We start from the raw sequence: 16,084 nt of genomic DNA, 5'->3' as shown, positions 1-16,084 counted from the left end.
AAGCGTCTGCCTTTGGCTCAGGTCATGATCAGGCGTCCTGGAATCGAGCCCCGCATCGGGCTCCCTGCTCAGCAGGGAGCCTGCTTCTCCCTCTGCCTGCTGCTCCCCCTGCTTGTGCTCTCTCTCTCTGACAAATAAATAAATAAATAAATGAATAAATAAAATCTTAAAAAAAATAAAATAATTTTTTTGATAACATCATAAAGGCAAGGAAAGATTTTTTTTTTAAAGATTTTATTTGTCAGAGAGACAGAGAGAGCCCGTGTACAAGCAAGGTGAGCAAGGTGGGCGGCAGGCAGAGGGAGAAGCAGGCCCCCTGCTGAGCAAGGAGCCCAACGCCGGAACCCCAGGACCCTGGGATCATGACCTGAGCTGAAGAGAGCCACTTAACCGACTGAGCCACCCAGGTGTCCCAAGACAAGGAAAGACTTACAAATGGAAGGAGATTAAGGAGAAAAAACAACTAAATGCAATGTGGGATCCCAGATCAGATCCTGGAAACAAAAAGGAACATTAGTAAAAAATTCATGAAATTAAAGTCAGATCTGTGGCTTAATTAGTGTTGTACCCGTGTTACCTTCCTACTCTTGGTGATACAGATATTAACGCTACGAGAAGCAAAGTGGAGGGTGATGACGGAGCAGAAGGCCAGCTGAAGACAGAGCGTAAGCTGACACCCTGCAACCTCCCCCCACCCCCCCACTCCTGGGTGGTACATTTGTGACATTCTTCCAGGAATCTCCCAACTATCTTAATGTTAATACCTTGCTAGAGAGGAAAACAAACTTGACAATGGCAAGGTCTCTGGTATCCTGTAGGTATCTTGTAGGTCAGTCCTCTTTAGCATATGAAAGTTCTTTTGATTGATTAAGTACATCATTAGTTTTGATGTAGTGTTCAGTGACTCTTTAGTTGCATATAACACCTGGTGCTCATGTTTTCCTTACTTCCCTCAACTCCCGAGTATATAATCAGCCACTCCTTAAGACCCGGGTACAGCAGCTCTTTCTGCCCACGGGGCCTGTCCCCGTGCTTTAATAAACCACCATTTTGCATCAAAGACTTCTCAAGAATTCTTTCTTGGTTGTTGGCTCCAGACAACACCCCACCAAACCTCACCTATATTTCAAAACCCCATCAGAGGATATAAGACAACTCTTGGTACTATTCTTGCAACTTTTCTCTAGGTCTTAAATTAGGTCAGAATGAAAAGGTTTTTTTTTTTTTTTCTTCAAGATTTTATTTATTTATTTGAGAGAGAGAGCACACAAGCAAGATGGGGGAGGGACAGGGGGAGGGGCAGAGGAAGGGCAGGGGGAGGGGCAGACTCCCGGCTGAGCAGGGAGCGCGATGTGGGGATTCATTCCATGACCCCAGGATCATGATCTGAGCTAAAGGCAGACACTTAACCAACTGAGCCACCCAGGTGCCCCTAAAAAAGGTTTTTTAAATGTACAAACACTGATTGTAACAGCTGTACCAGTCTGGTGGGGGAGGGGCAGGGGCTACATGAGAACTCTACATTCTGCTCAGTTTTGCTGTAGATCTAAAACTGCTCTGGGCCGCCTGGCTGGCTCCGTCGGTGGTGTTATATTACTTCGGATTTCGCAGGGAGCCCGATGCGGGGCTCGATTCCAGGACGCCTGATCATATATATACAGTGTTATATTACTTCGGATTTCGGTTGTGAGTTCAAGCCCCACGTTGGGGTTTTTAAAAGTAAAATCTTCAAAAACAACTGCTCTAAAAAACAAGGTCTATTAAAAAAAGGTGCAAGTAAAGAATGAGATAGGAAAAAAAAACTTGATATGACATAGAGACAGAAAATGAATGGCGGTTGTCAGGGGTTGGATGGAAGGGGGATGGGAGTTATTGTTTAATGAGTATAGAGTTTCAGTTTTGCAAGATGAGAAGAGTTCTGGAGATGGATGGTGGAGATGGTTGCACAACAGTGTGAATGTACTTAATGACATTGAACTGTCCACTTAAAAATGGGGAAGACAGTAAATTGTATGTTACATGTATTTTACCACAACAAAAAAATTGGGATAAATAAATAAAATCTTAAAAAAAAAATTTGGTGTGTCTTTAAACTCTCTTTTAATCTACAGGTTCTCTCTCTGTATTAGTTTTTCTATGCTGTGTAACAAATTGTCACAAATTTAGTGAGTTAAAACAACGCACATTTTAAAAAATTATTATTATTTTATTTATTTTTTTAAAGATTTTATTTATTTATTTGACAGAGAGATACACAGACAGAGAGGGAACACAAGCAGGGGGAGTGGGAGAGGGAGAAGCAGGCCTCCTGCAGAGCAAGGAGCCCGATGCGGGACTCGATCCCAGGACTCCGGAATCATGACCTGAGCCGAAGGCAGACGTCCAACGACTGAGCCACCCAGGCGCCCCCAAAAATTATTATTATTTTAAAATTTTGGGGGGGGCACCTGGGTGGCTCAGTCAGTTAAGTGTCTGACACTTGATTTCAACTCAGGTCATGATCTCGGGGTTGTGGGATTGAGCCCCAGGTCAGGCTCCATGCTCAGCTGCGAGTGTGCTTGAGATTCTCCCCGTCTCCCTTTGCCCCTCCCCCCACTCGCTCATGCACACTCTCTCTCAAATAAATAAATAAATAAATCTTAAAAAAATAAAAAATAAAATGTTTTTAATTCAAGTATAATTAACATACAGTGTTATATTACTTTCAGTTGTACAATATAATGATTCAACAATTCTGTACATGTCTCAGTGCTCATCAAAATAAGTGTACTCTTTTTTTTTTTATCACAAGTGCACTTCTTAATCCCCATGCCCTATTTCCCCCATCCCCCCACTGACTCTGGTAACGATCAGTTTGGGGTTTTTTTGTTTTTTTTTTTTAAGATTTTATTTATTTATTTTGACAGAGAGACAGTGAGAGAGGGAACACAAGCAGGGGGGAGTGGGAGAGGGAGAAGCAGGCTTCCCACGGAGCAGGGAGCCCGATGCGGGGCTCGATCCCAGGACTCTGGGATCATGACCTGAGCCGAAGGCAGACGTTTAACCGACTGAGCCACCCATGCACCCCCATGTTTGTTTTCTACAGTTAATAGTCTGTTTCTTGGTTTGTCTTTGTTTTTTCTTCCTTTGCTCATTTGTTTTGTTTCTTAAATTCCACATATAAGTCAAATCATATGGTATTTGTCTTCCTCTGATGGACTTATTTCACTTAGCATTATACCCTTTAGGTCCATCCATGTTGTCGTCAATGGCAAGATTTCACTATTTTTTATGGCTGAATAATATTCCATTACATATGGATACCACGTCTTCTTTATCCATTCATCTACGGATGGATACTTGGATTGCCTCCACATCTTGGCTATTGTAAATAATGCTGCACTAAACGTAGAGGTTCATGTATCTTTTCAAATTAGTTTTTTCATTTTTCTTTGGGTAAATACCCAGTAGTGTGATTACTAGGTCATACGATATTTCTATTTCTCATTTTTTGAGGAACCTCCATACTGTCTTCCAGAGTGGCTGCACCAATTTGCATTCCTACCAACAGTGCAAGAGGGTTCCTTTTTCTCCACATCCTTGCCAACACTTGTTATTTTTTGTGTTTTTTATTTTAGCCATTCTGACAGGTGCGAGGTGATATCTCACTGTGATTTTAATTTGAACACACATTTATTATCTCACAGCTTCCATAGGTCAAAAGGCTGGGCATGACTGCATCGGGTCCTCTGCTCAGTGTCTCATAGGCTGCAATTAATGTGCTGGCCAGGCTGCATTCTTGTCTGGTTGTCTCACTAGGGAAGAATCCATGTTTAAGTTCATTTAGGTTGTTGGCAGAACTTATCGCCTCCCAGTTGCATAACTGAGAGCCCCAGCTGTTTGCTGGGTGTTGAATGCAGCTGCCTTTAGGTTCTAGAAAGTGCCCCAAATTTCTTGTCATGTGACCCTCTCCATAGGCTGTTCATAGCATGGCTGTTTTCTTATTCAAAACAAATAAGAGAGTCTCTCCCTCCTGTTAAGATGGAGTCTTATATAATAAAACATAGTCATGGTAGTGAATCCCATCACCTTTGCCACATTCTTTTGGCAGGGAGCAAGTCACAGGTGGTACTCACACTTAAGAGGAAGGGATCATACAAGGATATGACTCATTGTGGGTCACTTAGGGTATGTTGGCCACACTCCCCACCTACCTTTTTTCTTAACCATTAATTTGTTGAAGTACTGGGCTGTTACTATAGAGTTTCCCAGTCTAGATTTTTTTTTTTAGGATTTTATTTATTTATTTGAGAGCAAGCGTGAGTGGGTGGGGGGAGGGGAGAAGGAGAGGGAGAAAAATCTCAAACAGACTCAGCTGAGCATGGAGCCCAATGCGGGGCTCGATCTCACGACTCTGAGATCACGACCTGAGCCGAAATCAAGAGTCAGATGCTCAACCGACTGAGCCGCCCAGGTGCTCCTCCAGTCTAGATTTTCTGATTGCATGCACAGTTCAACATGTTCCTCTGTCTCCCGTGTTTCTGACAAACTAGTAGCTGGATCCAGAGGATCCATCAAACTCAGGTCCGGTCCCTTTGGCAGCATTTAGGTGGTAGTGTGATATTCCCTCAGGAGGCACATGATGTCTGGCTGTCTCTCTTTTTGATGGTAGCAGCTATTGACGCTCAGTGCCTGCATCAGTTAATTCACAGGGTGTAGTGAAATGAAGATGTTCTATTTCTACTATTTAATTTATTGGTTGCAATACTTTTATAAAGAGATGCTTCTTCTAGGGCGCCTGGGTAGCTCAGTCATTAAGCGTCTGCCTTCGGCTCAGGTCATGATCCCAGGGTCCTGGGATTGAGCCCCGCATCGGGCTCCCTGCTCAGCGGGAAGCCTGCTTCTCCCCCTCCCACTCCCCCTGCTTGTGTTCCTGCTCTCGCTATCTCTCTCTCTGTCAAATTAATAAAATCTTTAAAAAAAAAAAAGAGATGCTTCTTCTCATCTATTACTTGTTTACCCAGTGGCATAGTTCATATAGGGGAAGGCAGGATAAATGCTTGAGTCATTTCTTTTATTTACCAATTTCCAAGACAATAAATTGGTTCCCTATCAAGGTGGCCAATTATTTTTTAGGGGGGGGGTCACTCCATTTTTATTCCCAGAGCCGTGGCCACGCAGAGTTGTGTCCCAACCCTGTAAAGGGCAAAAACCCAACCCCTCTTTGGTGTAAACTTTCAGGAGAAGTGGTATAGCACATTTTTGGAGTTTCGCAAACTAGCTGGCGACGTGCAAGGTCAGGTCGTTCCGAGAACTGGGGCATGGTCAATTATATTTTAATAGCATTGTAGACCCATGTATTTAAACATATTTGATTGATTTGAATCCATTGCATTTCTTATCCTTATTGAAGTTCACAGGGTCCAGTGGGAGCCTCTCCAAACTGGCTCCTGAGTCTTTTTGACATGATCCTGTTAGTCTTCGAGAGTTTCCTGCTAGCTGGTCCACAAGGCTCACTGTGTACCTTGCATCTAGTACCCTCCTGCGCCAGACTCAAAACCAGGCATTTCTCCAAGAAGCCTGATTTCTGTTCTTGGGAAATGATATTTCAAGACCACAATCTGGGCTTTTAGGAAGCTCATTGCTGTTGGGTTGATCGCTGCGTCTAGCCTTTTTGGTGGACAGATTAGGAAATTTGTATAATTCCTTGTGAGCTCATCTGATAGGGGGAAGAAACAGGGTGTCATTGCTGAGAGGCAAACGAATTCATAACTGGCACATGCACTTTTTTCCTGGCCCTTCTCTTTCCTTCATTTGTGCTGTCCCTGCCCTGTGGCTCAATTTTATTCCACGACCAGCAGCTTCTCCCCAGTGTGGGGTCCAGTCCTGCGGGGCAGGGAGCCTTGGATGGTCTCTCCAGGAGTTTATAGGAGTTACACCGCTCCAGCCCCTTCAAGCACCTTGCGTTTGGTCACACTCTAGCATCAGCTGCTCTTCTCAAATTGGATGCCGTGCTTTCCATGAATATCTGTTGCTTATTTGGGGGTTCTCCTGTTTTCAGGTCACCAGATGCTGCCCCCATTGCTTCGTGCTGCTTCTTCCCCCACAGATGCAAGTCTTGTAGCTGTCTGCGATTCGTCCTCATCCACTTGCATTTTGGGCTCCGTGGAGAAAGCTTGTCACCAGTTGAGTTGTAAACCTTGTCTGTGGCTTTTGGTGACAGCCAGGGTCACTCACTCAGCTGGTGGCCGGGCTAGGCAGGTAGGTCCAAAACGTCTCACTCAGCTTTCCCCCACATGGCCTTTCTCCCCACATGGTGACTCTGCAGTCCGTTATCAAAGCTTTGTTAAAGCATGTTGGTGGCTTCCCAGAGAGCAGAAGGCAGAAGCTGCTAGGTCTCCTAAAGGTCAACCCCACTGCATTCTGTGGGTTGACTATAAGTCTTGCCCAGATTCAAGGAGAGGGAAACAGACTCCACCTCCTCAAGGGAGGAGCAGCAGGTGCATGCTGAGGGAGATGGACCGGGCCATCTTTGGAGATCCCAGTTCCAGCTTGTCTGACCCAGAGCCCAGGCAAGTACCATCCCCGACCCTTAGGAAATTCACCTGGGGCCAGCAGAAGCCTGTGCCATTCACTGTCACTAAGAGGTAAAGCAAGGAGGGAGGGATGGGGGTGCTCCTGGCTTCCAGTTCCAGAAGGGAATCCTGGTGTTCCAACTCCACCATACTCCACCCAGGTTGGAGTTTCCACCTGGGGCTCTGGGAAGCACCACGATGGGTGGGCCCTCCTCTTGGGGGCCAGCACTGTGAAAAGGGAAGGAATTAGCTTTCATCTTTCCTCCCCGCCCCGGCACTCATTGGCCTTCTGAGGGCTGGCAGGACATATGGCCATGCTGGTGGTAAGTCAAGCTGGGAGCCCTGCCAGGGAGGGCCAGATGGAGCTGGAGGAAGGCACAAATCAGCCGCCAGGGCCAGCCCCATAAATAACACTTCTGGGCGTAGTGGCTGCTCTCCAGGCCCCTCTCACCGGCCTGGGAGTCTCCTGGAGGCGCCCCCTCCCTCGCCTCTGGCCTGAAACGGCATGCAGAGCGGCCTGGCACAGTAGTTCCTTGCAGCCTGCAGGGCGAGGACAGCTGAAGGGGAAGGCAGCTAATGGGACATGTCAGGGCCACTCCAGAAGTCATCATTTTGTTCCTGCCTTGCTGCTCCTCCGTGTGTGGGAGTGAGCCTCTTGGCTGAGTGTGGAGACAAGTCACCGGCTGGAGCCCCGGCATCATGACGGAGGAAAGGGCAGGGCATTTTCCTCTCTGATGCCTCAGCTTTTGTTCTGGGGCTGACTGGGAGTGCCTGCAAGGCTGATGCCATATGGCAGTTGCACTTCCTCAGCAATAGAAGTGGGTTTTTGCAAATCGGAGAGCAGGCCCTGAGCCATGTTCCAGCCTCCTTCTGTGCCCGGCTTTTCCCTTCAAGTTGAAGATTGGACTTTTCGGCCTCCAGTCAAATTCCACAGACTGAGGCTTTCATCCTGAAGAATCAGAGACAGAGAGTTCAACCTGCCAGAACTCCCAGAATATTTTTGGTGTCGGGCTCACGGTGAGCTATGGTATCTGGAGAACGAGAGGGGGCAAAGACGAGCCAGGCTGAGTGTGGAGCCTGCATAAGCTGAGGACTGGGAAACATCTTCGTGCTCTGATTCTCAATGTGAAGCACTGGTCCCCTATGGAAGTCACCTGGGGAGCGTTAGAAAACCTCAGGTTCAATCAAGACGCAGTGAAATATCACTTCACAGATAGTAGCATTGCTACTATCAAAAACCCCAGAAAACAACAAATGTTGGCAAGGACGTGGAGAAAGTGGAACCCTGTGCACTGTTGGCAGGAATGGAAAATGGTGCAACCACCGTGGAAAAGACTATGGAGGTTCCTCAAAAAATTACAAGTAGAATTATTCTATGGTTCAGCAATCCCGCTTCTGGGTATGTAGCCAAAAGAATTGAAAGCGGAGTTTCCAAGAGACATTTACTCACACCATGTTCATGGCAGCTGTAATTCACAGTAGCCACGGGGCAGAAGTACCCCAAATGTCCATGTTTCAATGAAAAGGTGGAGAAAATGTGGCATATACACGCAAGGGGATATTATGTGGCCTGAAAAAAGAAGGAAATCCTGTCCCATGCTACAACATGGATGAAACTCAAGGACATTATGCCAAGCAAATTAAGCCAGTCATGAAAGGACAAATACTTTATGATTGCACTGATATGAAGTACCTGAAGTAGTCAAAATTATAGAAACAGAAAATAGGTGGTTGCCAAGGCTGGGGGAAGAAGAAAGAGAAATTAGTGTTTAATGGATCTAGAGTTTTGCAAGATGAAAAATTTCTAGACATCTATGGCACAATAATTTAAATATACTTGGGGCATCTGGGTGGCTCAGCTGGTTAAGCATCTGACTCTTGATTTCGGCTCAGGTCACAATCTCAGGATTGTGAGACTGAGCCCCAGGTTGGGCTCTGTGCTGGGCGGGGAGTCTGCTTGAGATGCTCTCTCCCTCTCCCTGTGCCCTCCCCATGGTCATTCTCTCTCTCCCTCTCTCTAAAAATAAATAAATAAATCCTTAAAAAATATATACTTAATACTAGTGAACTGTGCACTTAAAAATAGTTAAGATGGAATTTTTTTTTAAATTTTATTTTTAAGTAATCTCTACACCCAATGTAGGACTTGAGCTTACAACCCTGAGATCAAGAGTCGCACGCTTCATCGACTGAGCCAGCCAGGTGCCCCAATTAAGATGGAAAATTTAATGTTACGTTTTTTTTTAAGATTTATTCATTTATTTGAGATAAAGAGAGTGCATGAGTGTGAATGGGGGGGGGGAGGGGAGGGAGAAGAGGGAGAGGGATAGAGAGAATCTCCAGCAGACTCCCCAACAAGCACGGAGCCTGTCTTGGGTCTTGATCCCATGACCCTGAGATCAGGATCTGAGCTGAAATCAAGAGTTGGAGGCTCAACCAGCTGAGCTACCCTGGCACCCCTATGTGATTTTTTTAACCACACACACACACACACACACACACACAGAGGAATGGGCTCATTTCCATTTGCAAATGCAAACAATTAAAAAAAAAAAAAAAGATTACCAGACCTTTAGAATCAGAATCCCTACAGAATGGGGCGCCTGGGTGGCTCAGTCGTTAAGCTTCTGCCTTCGGCTCAGGTCATGATCTCAGGGTCCTGGGATCGAGCCCCGCATCGAGCCCCGCATCGAGCCCCGCATCGAGCCCCGCATCGAGCCCCGCATCGGGCTCCCTGCTCCGTGGGAAGCCTGCTTCTCCCTCTCCCACTCCCCCTGCTTGTTGTGTTCCCTCTCTCGCTGTGTCTTTCTCTGTCAAATGAATAAATAAAATCTTTAAAAAAAAAAAAAAAAAAAAGAATCCCTACAGAAGAGGCTCAGGAAGCTGCCTTTCTTTCCCCCACTCCCTTTTTTTTGTGGGAAGCTGCCTTTTAAACAGTCCTCAGGTGATTATTATTATTATTTTTTAAAAAGATTGTACTTATTTATCGAGAGAGAGAGAGAGAGAGAGTGCACACACACGAGCTAGGGTAGGACCAGAGGGAGAGGGAGAGAATTTCAAGGAGACTCTGCTCTGAGCGTAGAGCCTGACCCGGGGCTTGATCTCAAGACCCTGAGATCATGACCTGAGCTGAAATCAAGAGTCAGATGCTTAACCGACCGAGCCACCCAGGAGTCCCCAGTCCTCAGGTAATTCTTAAGCCCAGTAACATTTCTTGTCTTAGATATCATGATCAAGAAAACACGTGCTGAAACCAAACTGCCTGGCCACTAAAGCGACGCTAGAAAAACAACTTGTGTTCTCGGTGCCTTAGTTTTCTCATCTGTATGATGGGAATGATCATGGTACCTATTCACAGAGAGGAGTGCCGTAAGGATTAAATTAGTTCACAACCACGAAGCATTTGATCCATGGACATGTGATCACCAAGCACCACCGGCTCACCTATCACATGTGCTGTCCTGTGCTTCAGTCCCTGAGGGCTTGGCCAGGAGACCCGATCCCGACACTAACGGCCTGGAGAGGAACTCGGCCCTTTCTCGAACACACCTGTGTTTCCCCAGAATGCCTCCAAGGTGACCCCACATTGTTCCATTTCCCTGGCAGATAGAGTGAGGGCTTGTTTTAGGCAAGGCATGGACACATGGTTGGGGTGCTGTGGGCGGGCTGGCACGGAGCAGTTGGCCCCTATTCTCAGCCCCTGGGCTTTCTGCGTCTGCCTCCCCGGCTTCCGGGGATGGGACAGCATGAGTGCAGAAACATACAGAGCACTGCGTTCTGGGAGGGTCCCTGGTCCTATATGACCACACAAGCAAATGCAAACTAATGGCTGTTTGGTAGAACACTAAGAATAATGACAGAGCAAATGGGTTGCCTGTTTACTGTGTGCCTAGCTCTGTTATGATTATGATCCCATTTTACAGCTGATGAAACAGACACACAAAGGGTTTACCTAACTCACCACGAGCCCCACGGCTAGTAGAGTGGAAGTAGCCTGGGTGGTGTACGGAGCCTGGGGACTGGGTCCTACCTCTGCCCTGTGAAGAGGGCCAGTGGGGTCTGTTGAAGTAGACCATGTCCAAGTCCCAGCTCTGTGACTCATGGGCTGCGTGGCCTTGGGAATGTCAGTTTCTCTGAGCCTCAGTTTCTCCATCTGTCAGATGGAGATAATGAGCTTGATCTTGTAAGGCTGATGTAAGAGTGAGGGCCCAGTGGAGCATATTCATTTCCTATGGCTGCCATTACCACAAACTTAGTGGCTGAGAAATCCAAAATGAGTCTCATGGGGCTAAAATCATGACCACAGTGCTGGTTTCTTCTGGAGACTCCTCTAGCTTCTAGAGGCTGCCTGCGTTCCTTGGCCACAGGCCACCTCACTCCAACATCTGCCTTCCTCTCTTCTGTAGTCAGAAGTCTCTACCTCTTATAAGGACCCTTATGATTACATTGCGTCCACCCCGATAATCTAGAATAATCTCTCCATCTCAGCAGCCTTAATTTAATAACTTCTAGAAAGTCCCTTTTGCCATGCAAGGTGACATAGTCACAGGTTCTGAGGATTCGGATATAGACATCTTCTGGGGGGGTGGCCACCTTTTAGCCTTCTGCACAGGGACCAGCAATAAGGAGGGGTGAGGCGGGTGATCATTAGTATCTTCTGGCCTCAGGTCACTGCCAACTAGCTGTGTGATCCCAGACAAGGTGTTCTATTGTCTCAGTCCCAGTGTCCTCATCTGTGAACCGGGCATAATGATAGGGGCTATAAAATGAGGGGGCTGCATTCAGAGGTGAAAATGCCAGGCCGTGTCTATTGAGTTTGCTGAACGATGCACAGACACTGAGTTCCCTCGGGGGAGCTCAGTGCACGGTGAGGCGTGAGGAGGCCCACCCCCAGGATGGAGGAACTGGCAGGGGGTCTCTGGAGTCTGGTGGGTCTGGGGCTCAGTCCGTGGGCCTTGTTGTTTCCGGGGCCGGGTGGCAGCCAGCCTCCATGGCAGGGCTTGGGGGACTCAGGGTGTTGGGTTGTGTTGTAGTTTGAGTAAAGGCTGCAACTTTGGGGGATGGGACAGGGATGCTGCCTGTGGATGAGCATTTCGCAGTCACCATGGCTGCTTTTCTTCCTTCTTTGGAGTTCAGGGCCTATGGGCAGGGGCAGGGTGTGCTCACAGGTGGACTTGGTCCTCAGCTCCTGCCTTGACCTGCTCCACTGCAGGTGGGGTGAAGGAGACAGAGCGGGGTGGTGGGGACAGATGGGGCTCAGCACTGCCGTGGCCTGCCCAGCTTTCTCCTGTCAGGGCGAGTACAAATTCAGCTGTCTGGGACAGGGACCCAGAGCCAGAGAGGAGCAGGAGAAGAACAAGGGCTCTCCTTTCTGGAGAATGTGCCAAACTCTCTTTCCCAGTCATGATCCAGATTTTCCAGGACAAGAATCCTTCCGTTCGAGAGGTGGACATGCTATGTGATTAGTGGAGTAATCTTCCCCATCCTTTGTGGAATACCACTACGCCCTCACATTATTGGTAGTCTCTCTGACAACACTTGCAAAGTGACCACTGCTTGCTCCATGTTGCAGATGGGAAAGTTGAGCCCAAGGGTTCAGCCTGGGCCCAGGCTCATCTCACACAGCCAGCAAATGGCAGAGCCTGGTTGGGGGCTCAGGACTGCCAGGGCCCAAGGCTGCGCAAGCTTTCCCTGGGAAGACAGGTGGCCTCAGAAGTAAGAAAAGGGGCTTCGTGATAAACAGATCCAGGACAATCCCTACTAAAAGCCTGACAATCTTTTTTACAGAAATAGAAAAACTCATCATTACATTCATATGGAATCTCAAGTGACCCTAAATAGATAAAGCAATCTTTAAAAAAGAATAAAGTTGGGGGTGCTGGGCTGGCTGAGTCGGTAGAGCATGTGACTCTTGGTCTTGGGGTTGTAAGTTCAAGCCCCATGTTGGGTGTAGAGATTAATTAAAAATAAAATCTTAAAAAAATTTTAAAAACCCCAAATTGGAGATCTCACATTTCCTGATTTCAAAACATACTGCAAAGCAACAGTAATCAAGATGGTGTGGTAATGGCCTAAAGACAGACATACAGATCAATGGAACAGAACAGAGAGCCCAGAAATAAATCCTTGTGTGTATGGCCAAATGATTTTTGACAAAGGTACTAAGCCTACTCAATGGTGGAAGGACATTCTCTTCAATAAAGTGTTGGGAAAACTGGACAGCCACATACAAACAAATGAACAAATGGATCCCTACATCACACCATGTACAAAAATTAACTCAAAACGGATCAAAGACCTAAACGTCAGAGCTAAAACTAGAAAACTCTTAGAAGAAAACATTGGGGAAACTCTTCACAACATTGGATTTGGCAAGATTTCTTGGCTATGACACCAAAAACACAGACAACAAAAGAAAGAGCAAAAGAAAAACAGACCAATTGGATTTCATCAAAATTAAAAACCATGTACATCAAAGGACCCTATCGCGAGATTAGTGAAAATCCTGGTTTTTGCAATTTTTTAACTGATATGTAATTCACATGACATAATAAATGATATGAAATAATCCACAGAACATAAAATTCACCGTTTTAAAGCACACAATTCCATAGCATTTCGTACATTCAGAATGTTGTGCAACCATTGCCACTATTTTGTTCCAGAATATTTCCATCACCCCAAAAAGAAGTCCTGCACCCATTAGCTATCACTCTCTATTTACCCCTCTCCTCATCCCCTGGCAACCACTAATCTACTTTTTGTCGGTATGGATTTGCCTATTGACCCCATTTTTTAAAAGATTTTTTATTTATTTATTTGACAGAGAGAGACACAGCAAGAGAGGGAACACAAGCAGGGGGAGTGGGAGAGGGAGAAACAGGCTTCCCGCGGAGCAGGGAGCCCAATGCAGGGCTCGATCCCAGGACCCTGGGATCATGACCTAGCTAAAGGCAGACGCTTAATGACTGAGCCACCCAGGCATCCTTAATATAACATTTTAATCATATTTTTTCCATTATCAATTTTCACTGAGAAAACATATTAAGACAAGGTAATCCCCTGAGCAATTTTCTAAAGTATATGGTAAAATTTTGTCCATTTTGGGGCGCCTGGGTGGCTCAGTCGTTAAGCGTCTGCCTTCGGCTCAGGTCATGATCCTGGAGTCCTGGGATCGAGCCCCGCATCGGGCTCCCTGCTCCGCGGGAAGCCTGCTTCTCCCTCTCCCACTCCCCCTGCTTGTGTTCCCTCTCTGGCTGTCTTTCTGTCTGTCAAATAAATAAAAAACCTTTAAAAAAAAAAAAAAAAAAAATTTTGTCCATTTTGATTTTTAACTTGTTGAGATTATTGTCATTGGGATCAATTCTTTTCTAATAATTTTTAAAAATCCCATGTGATTTATTGACTTTAAAAAAAAATTTTTTTTTAAGATTTTATTTATTTATTTGACAGAGAGAGAGAGACAGCGAGAGAGGGAACACAAGCAGGGGGAGTGGGAGAGGGAGAAGCAGGCTTCCCGCCGAGCAGGGAGCCCGATGCAGAGCTCCATCCCAGGACCCTGGGATCATGACCTGAGCCGAAGGCAGACGCTTAACGACTGAGCCACCCAGGCACCCCATGATTTATTGACTTTTTTTGTGGAAGGAAAGTACATATCAAGTTTTACTGTTTAGCTCTCCTATGATTGTGAGTTTTCTCTGTGCTCATATTTCTGCCAGGTATAATTTCCCTGATCAGATTTTGCAGATGTGAATTTTGCCAAGAAGTTTTGATTCTTTCTTTGAGTCATTTTTTAAAAAAGATTTTATTTATTTATTTGACAGACAGCGAGAGAGCACAAGCAGGAGGAGCAGTAGAAGGAGAGGGAGAAGCAGGCTCTGCACCAAGCAGGGAGCCCAATGCGGGACTCGATCCCGGGACTCCAGGATCATGACCTGAGCTGAAGGCAGTTGCTTAACCTACTGAGCCACCCAGGCGCGCCTCTTTGAGTCATTTTTATGTTGTTTTGATGACTTCTCAGGAACGTTCATTGACCTCCCTTGTAAATACTATCCCCTATTACTCTCTTGGGTCCTGTTATTCTTCATAGCACTATCACCACCTGACATGACTGTATATTTATTTGTTTATCTGCTTATTGTCTCTCTTCCCTCCTTCTCCCTCTTCCACTCCTCCTGCTTGTGTTCCCTCTCTCGTTGTGTCTCCATCAAATAAATAAATAAAATCTTTTAAAAAATTTATTTTTGAGAGAGAGCGGGAGAGAGGGATGGAGAGGGAGGAGAAAAGAATCTCAAGCAGACTCCCTACTGAGCATGAAGCCGACTTGGGGCTCGATCTCATGACCCTGAGATCATGACCCAAGCCAAACCCAAGAGTGGGAAGCTCACCAACTGAGCCACCCAGGTTCCCCAATCATGCAACTCTCGATCTCGGGGTCGTGAGTTCAAGCCCCATGTTGGGTGTGGAGCCTACTTTGAAAAAAATAAATAAATAAAAAAGAAAAAATCCATTTCACTGCTTGGCTGTGCCGAGTGTTTCTAATACGCCCCTACAGAGGGGCACTTCGCTGGGTTGCAGTATTCAGCTCTAACACACTATGCTGTGATCCATACGCATTGTGTTGGTGAGGAAACCAAGGTTTGAGAGGCAAAATTTCCCCCCCACCCCCACCCCAGGTCACATGGCCAGTTGGTGGCAGAACCAGGATCGGCTTCCAGTCTGCTGGCTCTATCTGCCATGAGGTATACTCTTATCTCATCTTGGCTTGGGCCTCCTGACTCAGGGATCGGGGGAACAGCATGAAAGGGGACAGGTGGCTGGAGTGTGGGGGTGGTGAGCAGGTAAACAACCAGTGTTGTTTTTTTCTCCTCCTCGGCCTAACACTGGCTGCGTGCTGAAGAACCCGTTGGAAGGAAGACCCTAGATCCTCAGAGTGGGAAGCAGCCAAGCAGAGACCATGGGCTGAAGAGGGCATTTTGCAGCAGTGAGCCTCAGGGCAGAGCCCTTGCATGAACCTTGTTGTTCCTTCAGGTAGGGTTTGCTTTGGAGGAAGTAGAGGCTGGAACACAGTCCAGGGGTGGAAAGGAGCCCAGCCCCATAATTCAGGACACCTGGGATCGAGACCCAGGCCTGTCACTGACTCACGGGATCCTTGGGCAAGTCACTTAGTCTCTCTGGGCCTGGAAGTTGGGAGCTTGACCCAATGGGGCCTCTCCAGTCACAAGATCTAGGTTCTGGAGCCACTGGGATTAGGTTTTTTTTTCTGATTTTATTTATTTATTTGACAGAGAGAGAGAGAGAGAGAGCACAAGAAGAGGGAGGGGCAGAGGGAGAGGCAGAAGCAGATTCCCCGCTAAGCAGGGAGCCTGACATGGGGCTCGATCCCAGGACCCTGGGACCATGACCTGAGCCGAAGGCGACGCTTAACCGACTGAGCCACCCAGGCGCCCCTGGGATTAGGTTTTCTAATTTTTTTTTTAAGATTTTATTTATTTATTTGACAGAGAGGGACAGAGCAAGAGAGGGAACAC

This window comes from Neomonachus schauinslandi, chromosome 8 (assembly GCF_002201575.2).
Source record: "Neomonachus schauinslandi chromosome 8, ASM220157v2, whole genome shotgun sequence".
Taxonomy (NCBI): Eukaryota; Metazoa; Chordata; class Mammalia; order Carnivora; family Phocidae; genus Neomonachus; species Neomonachus schauinslandi.
Note: the sequence above shows the minus strand (reverse complement) of the source record.